Source organism: Oncorhynchus gorbuscha, linkage group LG01 (genome assembly GCF_021184085.1).
Source record: "Oncorhynchus gorbuscha isolate QuinsamMale2020 ecotype Even-year linkage group LG01, OgorEven_v1.0, whole genome shotgun sequence".
In the NCBI taxonomy this organism is placed as follows: domain Eukaryota; kingdom Metazoa; phylum Chordata; class Actinopteri; order Salmoniformes; family Salmonidae; genus Oncorhynchus; species Oncorhynchus gorbuscha.
The window spans coordinates 26722833-26735838 of NC_060173.1; the positions used below are offsets into that span (position 1 = coordinate 26722833).

The following is a 13006-nucleotide window of genomic DNA, read 5'->3' on the forward strand; positions in this document are numbered from 1 at the left end:
TGATGTTACAGGCGAAACCCAGATAAAAATCCAATCAGGAAGTGCCACATTTTTTGAAACCGCCTCATGCCAATGAGTTCTTATATGGCTGTGGAGGAGCTAGGAGTCAGCTTACGTGTTCCACGTTTTCTCCAAGGTGTCTGCAGCATTGTGATGTATTTGTAGGCATATCATTGGAAGATTGATCATAAGAGACTACATCTACCAGGTGGTCGCTAGGTGTCCTCCGTTGCAATTATTGCGTAATCTCCAGCTGCAGTATTTTTCCGTTTGCCTCTGATGAGAAACCATCCGCCACGAATTGCTCCCACCCACAAGGTGTATAAACAACAACAATACATAACAATATAATAAGATAATAGATACAAAACAAAAATGTGAAGAACATAAATCAACTCTAATTAGCACATGTAGGACAGTTTGCAAGTGTGTGTTCATGGACTTTACTGATGTATTTCTCACATGTGCAGTATATATTATTTGTTTTACAGTTATTCTTTGGCAGGCATTATTGGCATCTCCTCCTCTTGCCTGTCCCAGCTGCAGCCTCCGGTGGATCAGGACAAGATACAGCCCCCTGAACAGCTTTCACAAGCACTGCAGTGGTTGCTGTGTGGGGGAGGCGCTCCCTTCTTTGAATGTGTGGGGTTACAAGTGCCTTTCCCAGCTGCTCCAAGAACACCCTCCTCCTGTTCCGCTTATCAGGCATCCAGGTAGGGTTGATCTTGTTCCATATCACAAAGGCATTGTATGAGGACACATCAATGATGTTATGGAAGATGACCATCGGCCAGCAGGCAGTAATCCTCCTGCAGCTCTAAATTCCAATCACCTTGTCCAGGTTTTCCACGCCTCCTTTGTTGTGGTTGTAGTCCAGGATGATGGCTGGCTTCCTGCCCTCACGTATACTGATCTCAGCCGTTTTGTGCAGTGTGCTTGGGGGGACCACATTCGTGTTCCTCTTTGGGAGGTAAGAAACTAGAGTGGTGGTGGGGTGAAGGCAAACTTTGATGAGAAGGCCTCTCTCCCCCTTGTTGAGAGGAGTGCATAGCCTCTGATTGAATTCCCCAATTGTAAACAATGCTTTCAATACATTTTTATTTTGTCTGAAATTGTTTTTATTTTGTCTAAAATGTTTTTTATTTTGTCTGTGAACTTGAGTCATGTGGGTTAGTTGAGGGGAGATGCTGCACATGCACAATAGTTTAGTTCAGTCAGTATCACACAATCTCAATTTATCATTGTGTGTGTGTGTGTGTGTGTGTGTGTGTGTGTGTGTGTGTGTGTGTGTGTGTGTGTGTGTGTGTGTGTGTGTGTGTGTGTGTGTGTGTGTGTGTGTGTGTGTGTGTGTGTGTGTGTGTGTGTGTGTGTGTGTAAATGATTTTATAACTGCCAGGTCAAAAATGACCCTAAGACAATCTTTGTACCGTGGTAGTGTACAGCTTTCGTGGAAATATGAATAATGGCAATGTTTAACATTTCTAATGTTGGGGTTGCTAGGAAAAATCCTCAAATTTCAAATTGAAAAAAATATAATTTAGGGTGCTTTCTCTGCTGTTAAACATAGTCACAAAACAGGCCACCCCCCCCCCCCCACCCCCAAATGAATTCTTAACTCAAATGCTTTATACCCTCGGGTAAAAAGGGGGCGTTTACATCATATTGACACGCTCTCTGGGTTCCCTGGGGCGTGGCTAGTTACGAGGCAAGGTTTCACAATTTACTATGATCTCGTTAGAGAACTAAAATCATCTTATTGTCAACAAAACATTCTCTTCATCCTATATATTTTCCATGCAACGTAAAATATGCAACGTAAAATATGTAAACATGACATACACGGTATGAAAACTCTACAAGTTACAAAGTTTTCGTTACAACGTCTTCAAGCTACTTTCACAAAATATAAATTCATTGTTTAATAACATTAAGATGTTGAAATATGTTCCAGTGTCCATTGTTTGATGTTGTAGTTTTTAGGCAGCAAACTCTTCATAAGGCACACAGACATTCCAATCACCCAAACTAGACCCCAAAAGGAATTGTCAGCTGCCTATGGTTTATAAAAACCCCACATCCATCCCTCCTCCCTCTGTGGGAGATATAACTCTGTAGAGCTGATCCACTGCAGTCTGATCTTTTGGATCATCATAGGAGAATCATGACAATAGTCTTTATTGATAGAGATGGATGTGATATTGCACAGCAGTAAGCAGGTTTATTTCTCCTTCATGAATAGTTGTTTTTATTTCAATATGGAAGGGAAACCAGATACTGGTGTTTGTATATACTGTTTTTGGTTGAATAAAAGGTATTCTTATACTTAATTCTTGTGTAACAATAGTTGCAGTTCATTTAATTGAGGGAGGTGAGGGGGCATAGAATCTTCCACCATGATGAACGGTGGCCATGACTGAAAAAGTTTGAGATGCATTGGTCTAGCTAATGATTAGCACAAATACAGATGGGCAACCCGATGCTTCAGCCTATTTAGTTATAGCTACTAAACTAAATCAGTTAGGAACATTTTTTGGAGGGGAAAATTATATTTGAATGGTACCACCATACATTCTGGAGTAAAAAAGTCACCAGGGCTGCGTTCAGTATGAAAAAATGTAATGCAAGGTTAAATGAAATGGAAACGGTGCTGTTGAATGACCAGTTGAAAAATGGGGAGGGGTGGGTTGTGGGTTCAAAATGTACCACTGCGCTTCAAGTACGCCACTCATTGCTTCAAGCCACACCCCACCACACCCACCAAATGGAGCAAACGTAAGCTACCTCAAAGTCTGTTCAAGAATGTTGAAAAGTGTTTTGGGGAAATGTGTTGTTCAGTACAAGACATTATACAATGTAGAAACGTTCAATCGAACTGAACAGATCCAGAACTGACTTTCACACAGTGGTTCTGCATAAAATTGCCAGGCGTGGTTACTTTCTGAACTGACCAACAGTTTCAAGTAATACAGAAATTGTTATTTCAGTTGTGGTTGGGATATATTGACCAAATTATAAGGAACGCTTTGGATGTATTTTCCCTTACAAATTCCCCAGAAACAACTATATTTACAGCTATTCTGCTTCAAGTTACTAAGAGCCTCTCGGAGGGAATCTGTGGGAAGGGAAATTGTGTCAATAGTTCACAGATACGATGCCAATAACCAACCAGCTGAAACTACTGACAGTCACTGTGCTGTTAACCTCCACTTTAACCGATATTGATTGCAATCATAGTGGAGACTCCTCGCTGAGTGGCACTTGACATCCCTATGTACAGCTGTAATTCTTCAGATGGCAGAATCTCATCTACTGTCAACAGAATGTGTAATTCACAGAGGGAGACAACAAACCACTCAGGGCTCAGCCTTTCTCCTCCCCGACAGCATTAACACTTCTCTGCTCCTCGCTGGTCAGCCACTCCAAATGTGCCACTCCAGAGTAGAGTAGAGTGTGTATGTGTTAGTCTTGGCCTCGTGAGGAATCAGAGGAGTTGCAGAGAGACTGTAAAGAGAAAATAGCAGTGTAACACACAAACACTCCCACACCCTCCCACTCACTTGTTCTATTGGTACCAATCTGTCCTTCTCACTCTCTCTTAAATGTGTGCTGTGCTCTCAACTTAAATGGAGTGACATGTCAACACCTCGCCTCTCCTATTGTGAGTACTCAGAGCCTGAGATCTCAGAAAAGGAGGCCACAGAAAAAAAAAACATTTCAAAAGTAAACAACTTACACAACATATAAAATAACATATAACCTAGCAATGAAATACACATGGTGTGAAAACAGAGGAGTCTTACATGGTTTACGGTATAGCCAAAGTGCTGTTGATGCTGATATTGGTTTTGTGCAGAGTGATACCATGTGACTGTAATACCATGATGGGAGTCAGACCCAGTGCCATCAAACTGCCTTGCTGCACTGCAGCTGTTTTCCTGTGGGAGAAATGCATTGCATTCGGGAATTTGAATATTATTTGTATTAAAATAATCAAACACAGAGCATAATGGATGTGTAACAAATGCCAGGAAGAAAAAAAATCCCCCAATGAATAGAGTACAGGGGTAATAATATCTAAACCAAGCTCAATTTGTATTTATCCCTCAGTATTACAGGTGCTATATACTGTATATATAAACTCACAGTAATTTATTGGGTAAAACAACAACTATTTTGGGTTATACCTGGAACCAAAAGGGGTTCTTCAAATGGTTCTCCTATGGGGACAGCCAGAGAACCCTTTTTTGGTAGCCTTAGATATTGTTGACCATATATTACCCATGTTGTCATGCATAGGTGTAATAGGTGGCAGGGAAGTCAGGCGCAGGAGAGTCAAATGGAGTGTAAAACGGAGTCTTTTAATAAAGTCCACATAGTATGCTCCATAACACTAAATGTACATAAACAAACAAACAAACAAACAAACATTGGTACGAGGACCCGACACGCACTTATACAACAATCACACTACACTGACAATAAAAACAATCTCTGACAAAGACATGAGGGGAAACAGAGGGTTAAATACACAACATGTAATGAATGGGATTGAAAACAGGTGTGTGGGAAGACAAGACAAAACCAATGGAAAATGAAAAAAGGATCAATGATGGCTAGAAGACTGAACAAGGAGAGGCAACGACTTCGGCAGAAGTCGTGACACATGTAGGTACTGGACATCAGCTGAATCTGGTAATGAACAATGTGGCTTTTGAGCAAGTCAATGAGACTAAACCTCTTGGTGTTATATTATACTGAACAAAAATATAAACGCAACATGCAACAATTTCAAAGATTTTACTGAGTTACAATTCATATAAGGAAATCAGAAATAAATAAATTTGGCCCTGATCTATGGATTTTATATGACTGGAAATACAAATATGCATCTGTCAAAAGGTCAGGGGCATGGATCAGATAAACCAGACAGTATCTAGTGTGACCACCATTTGCCTCATGCAGCGTGACACATCTCTTTCTCATAGAGTTGATAAGGTTGTTGATTGTGGCCTTTGTAATGTTGTCCCACTCCTCTTCAATGGCTGTATGAAGTTTCTGGATATTGGAACACGCTGTCGTTTACGTCGATTTAGAGCATCCCAAACATGCTCAATGGCTGACATGTCTGGTGAGTATGCAGGCCATGGAATAACTGGGATATTTTCAGCTTCCAGGAATTGTGTACAGATCCTTGTGACATGGGGACATGCATTATGATGGTGATGATGAGGTGATGATATGAGGTGATGATGAATGGCACGATAATGGGCTTGATGATCGCGTCACAGTATTTCTGTGCATTCAAATTGCCAAAGATAAAATGTAATTGTGTTTGGTGTCCATAGCTTATGCCTTCCCATACCATAACCAAACCATGGGGCACTCTGTTCACAACGTTGACATCAGCAAACCGCTTGCCCACATGTACACGTGGTCTGCGAGGCCGGTTGGACGTACTGAAAAATTCTCTAACGTGATGTTTAGGCGGATTATGGTGGAGACATTAACATTAAATTCTAATGTAACAGTCCTGGTGGATATTCCTGCAGTCAGCATGCCAATTGCATGCTCCCTCAAAACTTGACACATATGTGTTGTGTGACAAAACTGCACATTTTAGAGTGGCCTTTTATTGTCCCCAGCACAATGTGTACCTGTGTAATGATCATGTTTTTTAATCAGCTTCTTGATATGCCAAACCTGTCAGGTGGATGAAATACCTTTGCAAATAAGAAATGCTCACTAACAGCGATGTAATCAAATGTGTGCTCAACATTTGAGAGAAATAAGCTTTTTGTACGTATGGAACATTTGTGGGACCTTTTATTTCAGCTCATGGAACATGGGTCCAAGACATGTTGCATTTATATTTTTGTTCAGTGTAGATTGTAAACTGTGTAAACATGGTCAAAGCATTTTGATTATGTTGTTGTAAAGATGGGGAGAGGTCCATCTGTTATAAAGATATGTTCTGTTTTCACATGCAAACAAACAAGTCCTACTGGCACTGGTTTTGTCGCATCTTGACTATTGCCCAGTTGTATGTTCAGATGAAGCAAAAACGTACCTAGAAAAGCTGCAGCTTACCCAGAACCGAGCAGCACGTCTGGCCATCAAATGTACATGAATTGCCAATTTCAATAACATGCACGTATGTCTCTCTTGGTTCGGAGTGGAGGAGAGATTGACTGAATCACTGCTGGTCTTTGTAAGAAGTATTGACGTGCTGACAGTACCGAATAGACTGTTCAGACACAAACCACAGCTCAAAACCCCATACATACCCCACAAGATACGCAATCAAGGATCTCTTCACAGTCCCCAAGTCCAGAACAGAGGCTGGGAGACACACAGTACTGCATAGAGCAATGACTACATGGAATTCTCCTCCACCTCAGGTAACTCAGGCAAGCAATAAAATCAGTTTTAAAAACCATACCTCAAGTCCATTAGTGTTCTGTATTTTGTCCTATGTTTTGTGTGGATGCCAGGAAGAATAGCTGCTGCTTCTTTAACAGCTAATGGGGATCCGAATAAAAAAAAAACATAAATCTCTCTCCCTCTGTCTCATTCCCTCTCTCCTCTCCTCCAGCCACAGAGACTGTGGCTCTGCTGATTGTGGCTCAGAGAACAGCGTGAAATGCAGCCGCTGTCTGTGTGTGAGGGAGCTGACAGGATTTACGAGCGTGGAGAATGGAAATAAGAAGTGCCATTGGATGTGCCCGGTCTCCGTCCTGGAAGACTGATTGGTGTCTCCCGTCTGCCTCTGATTAGCGTGCCAGCCCAATTTCAAAATTTCCACGTCTATTTACTCTCCATCTTCATTTACATGGATCCATTAGGCCATTTTCTTCCTCCGTGTCTCTAACAGCCATGCTTATAAACATGCAGATTCACATTGACATGAGGACCAGGAAACCTGATTTGAGCTAGTCATAGCCTTGCAGTGATCGACATATTGTTAAGATTATGAATTCTTCAGCCAAGCTCTTTTCATTGAATGGTGATATTGAGTAAACATGATTAACCCTTTGACACGTACGATCACTTATTTGTGATCATTGTTGAGTGGTCCCTGCAGCGTACGATCACAAACATGTGATTGGAACAGTAGCGACAGAACGTATGATGCAATAAATGCGTCTAAACATCATTGTTGTCTGAAAAGAGTCTCAACAATGTTTTGTACTGATGGGAAATAAAGGTCTTCACAACTTTATTCCTCAATTTCATATTTTATTGTAAAAGATGGGATACACAGCTAAACCCATTCCATAAACCAGTCTAAATAACAGGTTTTGCTGACAAAAAAACTAAACATAAGTTAGCGACCTAACAGCGAGACTAGTTTACAATGTACCACATCTCTGGTGAGCACAAGGGAGAAATGTAATATTGTTTTGAAAATAGATGGGTGTCAGCTAAGCTAAGAGAAGGTAAATTGTTTATGACGCAAGCAATGTTTGTTTATGTTTGACTTGGAGAAAACTCCTTAATCCCAAAAGGCCATTCGCTATAAAACGCAAATAAACAAAGTCAAAGATGGCTACGTTCATTGCCTGAAAAATATGAACTTAGTTTAACCACTTTTCAGCATATTACAAATCGTTGATGTACTTGTTACAGAGTATACAAGAACCGGAGCACATGACTTGACAAGTCATTTACCTTATTTGACAAATCACAAAGCAAATGAAAGGTTTTCACCTCACAGATCATCACACCAAATGCAAGCCTACTGCCTAGCCTAACCATAGCGTGAAAGCTAAACAGGGATGAAACCGTTTGTGGGGGGGTTAATTGAATTTGTGGGGGGGTGGTTTCAAGTCCATGTTGGGGTGTCATATTACTATGATGGAGGATTTATCAATAAATGGGGGCAAACAAAAAACAAAAAATAAGTTTATACGCTAAATAAAAACTAAAACTGCCGAAAGGGAGGTCTGAGCTGGCAATCCTGAAGTACCAAAGTTACAATCTGATGGCATGTTCAAAACAACTGGGAACAGGGAAATCTCCGAATTCAGTGCGTTCAAGACAACTGGAAAAATAGTTTTGAATTTGAACTCGGGAGCTCTGGTCTCCTTCTAGAGCTCCAACTTTCCTACCTGAAGATCATTGATGTCATAATTTTATCTAGTATTTTTAAGAGTTCACAGTTGTCTTGAAAGCACCAAAAGTCAGTCGAGTGAACTGTCCCTTGCTATAACAGCTTTGGTCTGACAGATGCTTAAATGACAACCAGAATGCATTGTATGATGTCCACAAACATGGTGCCAAACATATCCGGTAAATAGCTTATCATTAGCTCATCATAATCAGTACAACATTCAAAAAAGTATTTTACACACGTCATGTGTCCATTACAATCTATGCAAGAATCGGAATGCATTATTCATCACCAGTACTTGAAAACATGTGAATAAAACAATAAATACATTATGATCCATACATACATACATTCGAGCATGGGCTGACGAAGTAGCAAGTGTCTTCACTGATATTTTCAACCTCTCCCTTTCCGAGTCTGTAATACCAACATGTTTTAACCTCTCTAGGCTAGATGGGAGGCTACAGTCCCACCTGACCATCATCCAGTGAAAGTGCAAGGCGCCAAATTCAAACTACAGAATTGTAAATATTTAACATTCTTGAAAATACACATGCAATATATCACAATACAGCTTAACTCCTTGTTAATCCAGCCACGGTGTCAGATTTAAAAAAAAGATTTAAGGCGAAAGCAAACCATGCGAGCACCCCATCAAACAAACACAGACTATCATATTTAATTCCTCAGGGCGCGACACAAAACTCAGAAATAACTATATAATTCATGCCTTATCTTTGAAGAGCTTCTTCTGTTGGCACTCCAATATGTCCCATAAACATCACAAATGGTCCTTTTGTTCAATTAATTCCGTCATTATATCTCCAAAATGTCAATTTTTTTGGCATGTTTGATGCAGAAAAACACCAGTTCCAACTCGCGCAACATGACTACCAAATATCTAATAAGTTACCTGTAATCTTTGTCCAAACATTTCAAACAATATTCCTAATACAACTTTAGGTATTTTTTAACGTAAATAATAGATAAAATTTAAGACGGGACATACTGTGTTCAATAGCAGATAAAAACATAGTGGAGCGAGCTTTCAGGTCGAGCGCCCCAACCACAACAGTACACTAGACTCGACCCACGTTCTGAACAGCCCTACTTCTTCATTTCGCAAAGGAAAAACATCAACCAATTTCTAAATACTGTTGACATCCAGTGGAAGCGATAGGAACTGCAAGCAAATGCCTTAGAATTCTAGATCCTCATAGAAAACTCATTGAAAAGAGAGTGACCTCAAAAAAAAAATATTCCTGGATAGTTTGTCCTCGGGGTTTCGCCTGCCAAATAAGTATTGTTATACTCACAGACATCATTCAAACAGTTTTAGAAACTTCAGAGTGTTGTCTATCCTAATCTACTAATACTGTGCATATCAAGCATCTGGGCCTGAGTAGCAGGCAGTTTACTTTGGGAACACTTCTCATCCAGATGTGAAAATACCACCCCCTAGCCTTGGGAGGTTAAGCAGACCACATTGTGCCTGTACCCAAGAACACTAAGGTAACCTGCCTAAATGACTACCGACCCGTAGCACTCACATCTGTAGCTATGAAGTGCTTTGAAAGGCTGGTCATAGCTCACATCAACACCATCATCCCAGCAACCCTAGATCCACTCCAATTTGCATACTGCCCCAACAGATCCACAGATGATAAAGTCTCTATTGCACTCAACTCTGACCTTTCCCACCTTGACAAAAGGAACACCTATGTGAGAATGCTATTCATTGACTACAGCTCAGTGTTCAACACCATAGTGCCCTTAAAGCTCATCAATAAACTAAGGACCCTGGAACTAAACACCTCCGTCTGCAACTGGATCCTGGACTTCCTGACAGGCCGCCCCCAGGTGCTAAGGGTAGGTAACAACACAGTGGCCATCAGGGGTGCGTGCTCAGCCCCCTCCTGTACTCCCTGTTCACTCATGACTGCACAGCCAGGCACGACTACAACACCATCATTCAATTTGCCAATGACACAACAGTGGTAGGCCTGACCAACGACAGCAAAGAGACAGCCTATAGGAAGGTCAAAGACCTGGTCGTGTGGTGCCAGGACAACAACCTCTCCATCAAAGTGATCAAGACAAAGATGATTTTGGACAACAGGAAAAATAAGACCGAGCATTCTCATCGACGGGGATGCAGTGGAGCAGGTTGAGAGTTCCTTGGTGTCAACATCACCAACAAACTAACATGGTCCAAGCACTCCATGACAGTCATGAAGTGAACACAACAAAACCTATTCCCCCTCAGGAGACTGAAAAGATTTGTCATGGGTCCTCAGATCCTCAAAAGGTTTTACATCTACAGGAGAGCATCCTGACGGGCTGCATCACTGCCCAGTATGGCAACTGCTCAGCCTCCGACCGTATGGCACTGCAGAAGTTAATGCGAACGGCCCAGTACACCACTAGGGCCAAGCTTCCTGCCATCCAGGACCTCTATACCAGGCGGTGTCAGAGGAAGGCCATAAAAATTGTCAAAGACTCCAGCCACCCTCTTCATAGAATGTTCTCTCTGCTACCACACGGCAAGCAGTACCGGAGCACCAAGTCTAGTTCCAAGAGGCTTCTAAACAGCTTCTACCCGAAGCAATAAGACTCCTGAACATCTAGTCAAATGGCTACCCAGACTATTCACATTGCTGACCCCCCCCCCTTCACACACACACACACACACACACACTGTTGTTATCTATCCATTGTCACTTTAATCTATGCATTGTCACTTTTTTGACTCTGTACCGGCGCCCCCCTCTATTGTTATTTGATTTTTTACTGCTGCTCTTGAATTACTTGTTACTTTAGTCTCTTATACTTATCCAGATTTTTTTAAACTGCACTGTTGGTTAGGGGCTCGTAAGTAAGCATTTCACTGTACGGTCTACACCTGTTGTATTCTGCACATGTGATTAATAAAATTAGATTTACATACGGTGTGCTACAGCAGAAACGATAACACGATATACAGAAAATAAGCCACTTACTTTGATAGGAACGCACACATGTCCAAAGTCACATTTGTAAGGAAAACAGCCATGAAGGCAATGCAGGCGTCAGCCCGAAAACGTTTGCGCAAGGCCTGTTCTGCCTAGAGATGCACAATGTCTTCATATTTGATCTGGGAAATCACTAGGGAATTGCTTGGGCTCTCGTTGAAGAGGAAAGTTTGTTGAAGAGAAAAGTTTGTCCAGCTCACTAAAGCCTCAAACATAAATTGTCTGCAACAGTGAAGTGGGTTTCTTCTTATGTGAATTCATTCAAAATGTTTTTAGGAAGTAAAACTTGTTGGAAAATAATTTGAAATTGACCAGTTGAAACATAGCCTATAGATAATTAACAGGCAGCCTGCCTTGGTTTGAGGGCACACGGGTAACTGTCCAGTTGAAACATAGCCTATAGATAATTAACAGGCAGCCTGCCTTGGTTTGAGGGCACACGGGTAACTGTCCAGTTGAAACATAGCCTATAGATAATTAACAGGCAGCCTGCCTTGGTTTGAGGGCACACGGGTAACTGTCCAGTTGAAACATAGCCTATAGATAATTAACAGGCAGCCTGCCTTGGTTTGAGGGCACACGGGTAACTGTCCAGTTGAAACATAGCCTATAGATAATTAACAGGCAGCCTGCCTTGGTTTGAGGGCACACGGGTAACTGTCCAGTTGAAACATAGCCTATAGATAATTAACAGGCAGCCTGCCTTGGTTTGAGGGCACATGGGTAACTGTCCAGTTGCGTAACAATCACATTTTGGAAGAGTGAGAACATTCTGACATCACGCACATAAAAAAACTCACACAGGGGTGATGGTTAGAGATATATTGGAACTCACACATGAGAAGATTAAATGAATTGCATGAATGAACCATGATAACCGGAAAAAAAAACGGAAACCCGGTATCTGGTTTTAGTTTAATCAGGCCTATGATACAGTCTTCACTAACAGTGTGAAGCAAAAACACACACAATGGTGAGGTAAGTGTGGAGAGGATTTACTTCGACATGTATTGTTTACCCTTTTCTGTCACTAGTCCTATGCTTTCCCTGGTGTCCTTGGCTCAGGTTCAATGGGAATATAGGTAAAGTGTGTGTTTGTGTGTGTGCGACATGCAAAACAACATCAAGAATGGTGCTCCTAGGTACAGAAATGGGAGGTCTGCTCTAAATTCCTTCCATGAATTGTAGGCTACTGTATCCAGATACAGACAGGACACTTCAAAAGCACCACTGGAACAATCCAGCCTGGAGGCAGCCATCAGCTGTCAAACAGCCTGCACACTCCTCCTCTTCCTCCCATGACAGCCCCAACCCCAGCCACCTCTGTAGCAGTCAGAGATCATTTCCTGGACAGGAGCGAGAAGGCAACGGTTCAAGTAGGGGAGAAACACAACATTGATGTTCTCTAGAATCCAGACCTCAGAAGGTATTTTTCACAGAATTAAATGTGAATTTTAACACCCACTCTTCAAAATCTTTCTGTTTTGTTTTTGATGTGGCCCTGATGGATACCCCTCAGGATATCTTATCAGCACTCAAAAAGCCCCTTTCCCATAGATTATATATATGAAAACAGGGAGATAAAAGTCATAAAACAAAGAGAAAAAGGTTTCTCACTCACGTAAGAGCTTTGGGGGGTTGAAATCGCTTGAAACAATCTCGTCTTATCTTTCTCTGACAGCCAAGGAACTGTCTGCTTATAATTTACGTGTCCTTCGTTTTTTTATCTTTTTTTGCGAAACACATTTTGTACTCGTCTGCTTAGACTGACACTTGATTTCCCTAAAGCGACAACAAGATATTATTCAGGCACGCATGACGGTTTCAGGTAACAAAACAATTTCTGTGGTGTTAAGGTAGGAGGAGTGGCTGAGAGAGCCAGAGT

At 41.5% G+C, this 13006-nt stretch overlaps 1 long non-coding RNA gene across 1 annotated transcript; it reads right to left on the minus strand.

Annotated features, from left to right (window-relative positions):
• Window positions 1-2434: 2434 nt before the first annotated feature.
• On the minus strand, window positions 2435-6848 carry LOC124003056. Its single transcript, XR_006833187.1, has 3 exons — window positions 6440-6848; window positions 3801-3935; window positions 2435-3501 (listed from the first exon to the last, which is right to left on the minus strand). It is a non-coding gene; the product is annotated as an uncharacterized LOC124003056 (long non-coding RNA).
• Between the last annotated feature and the right edge of the window lie 6158 nt (window positions 6849-13006).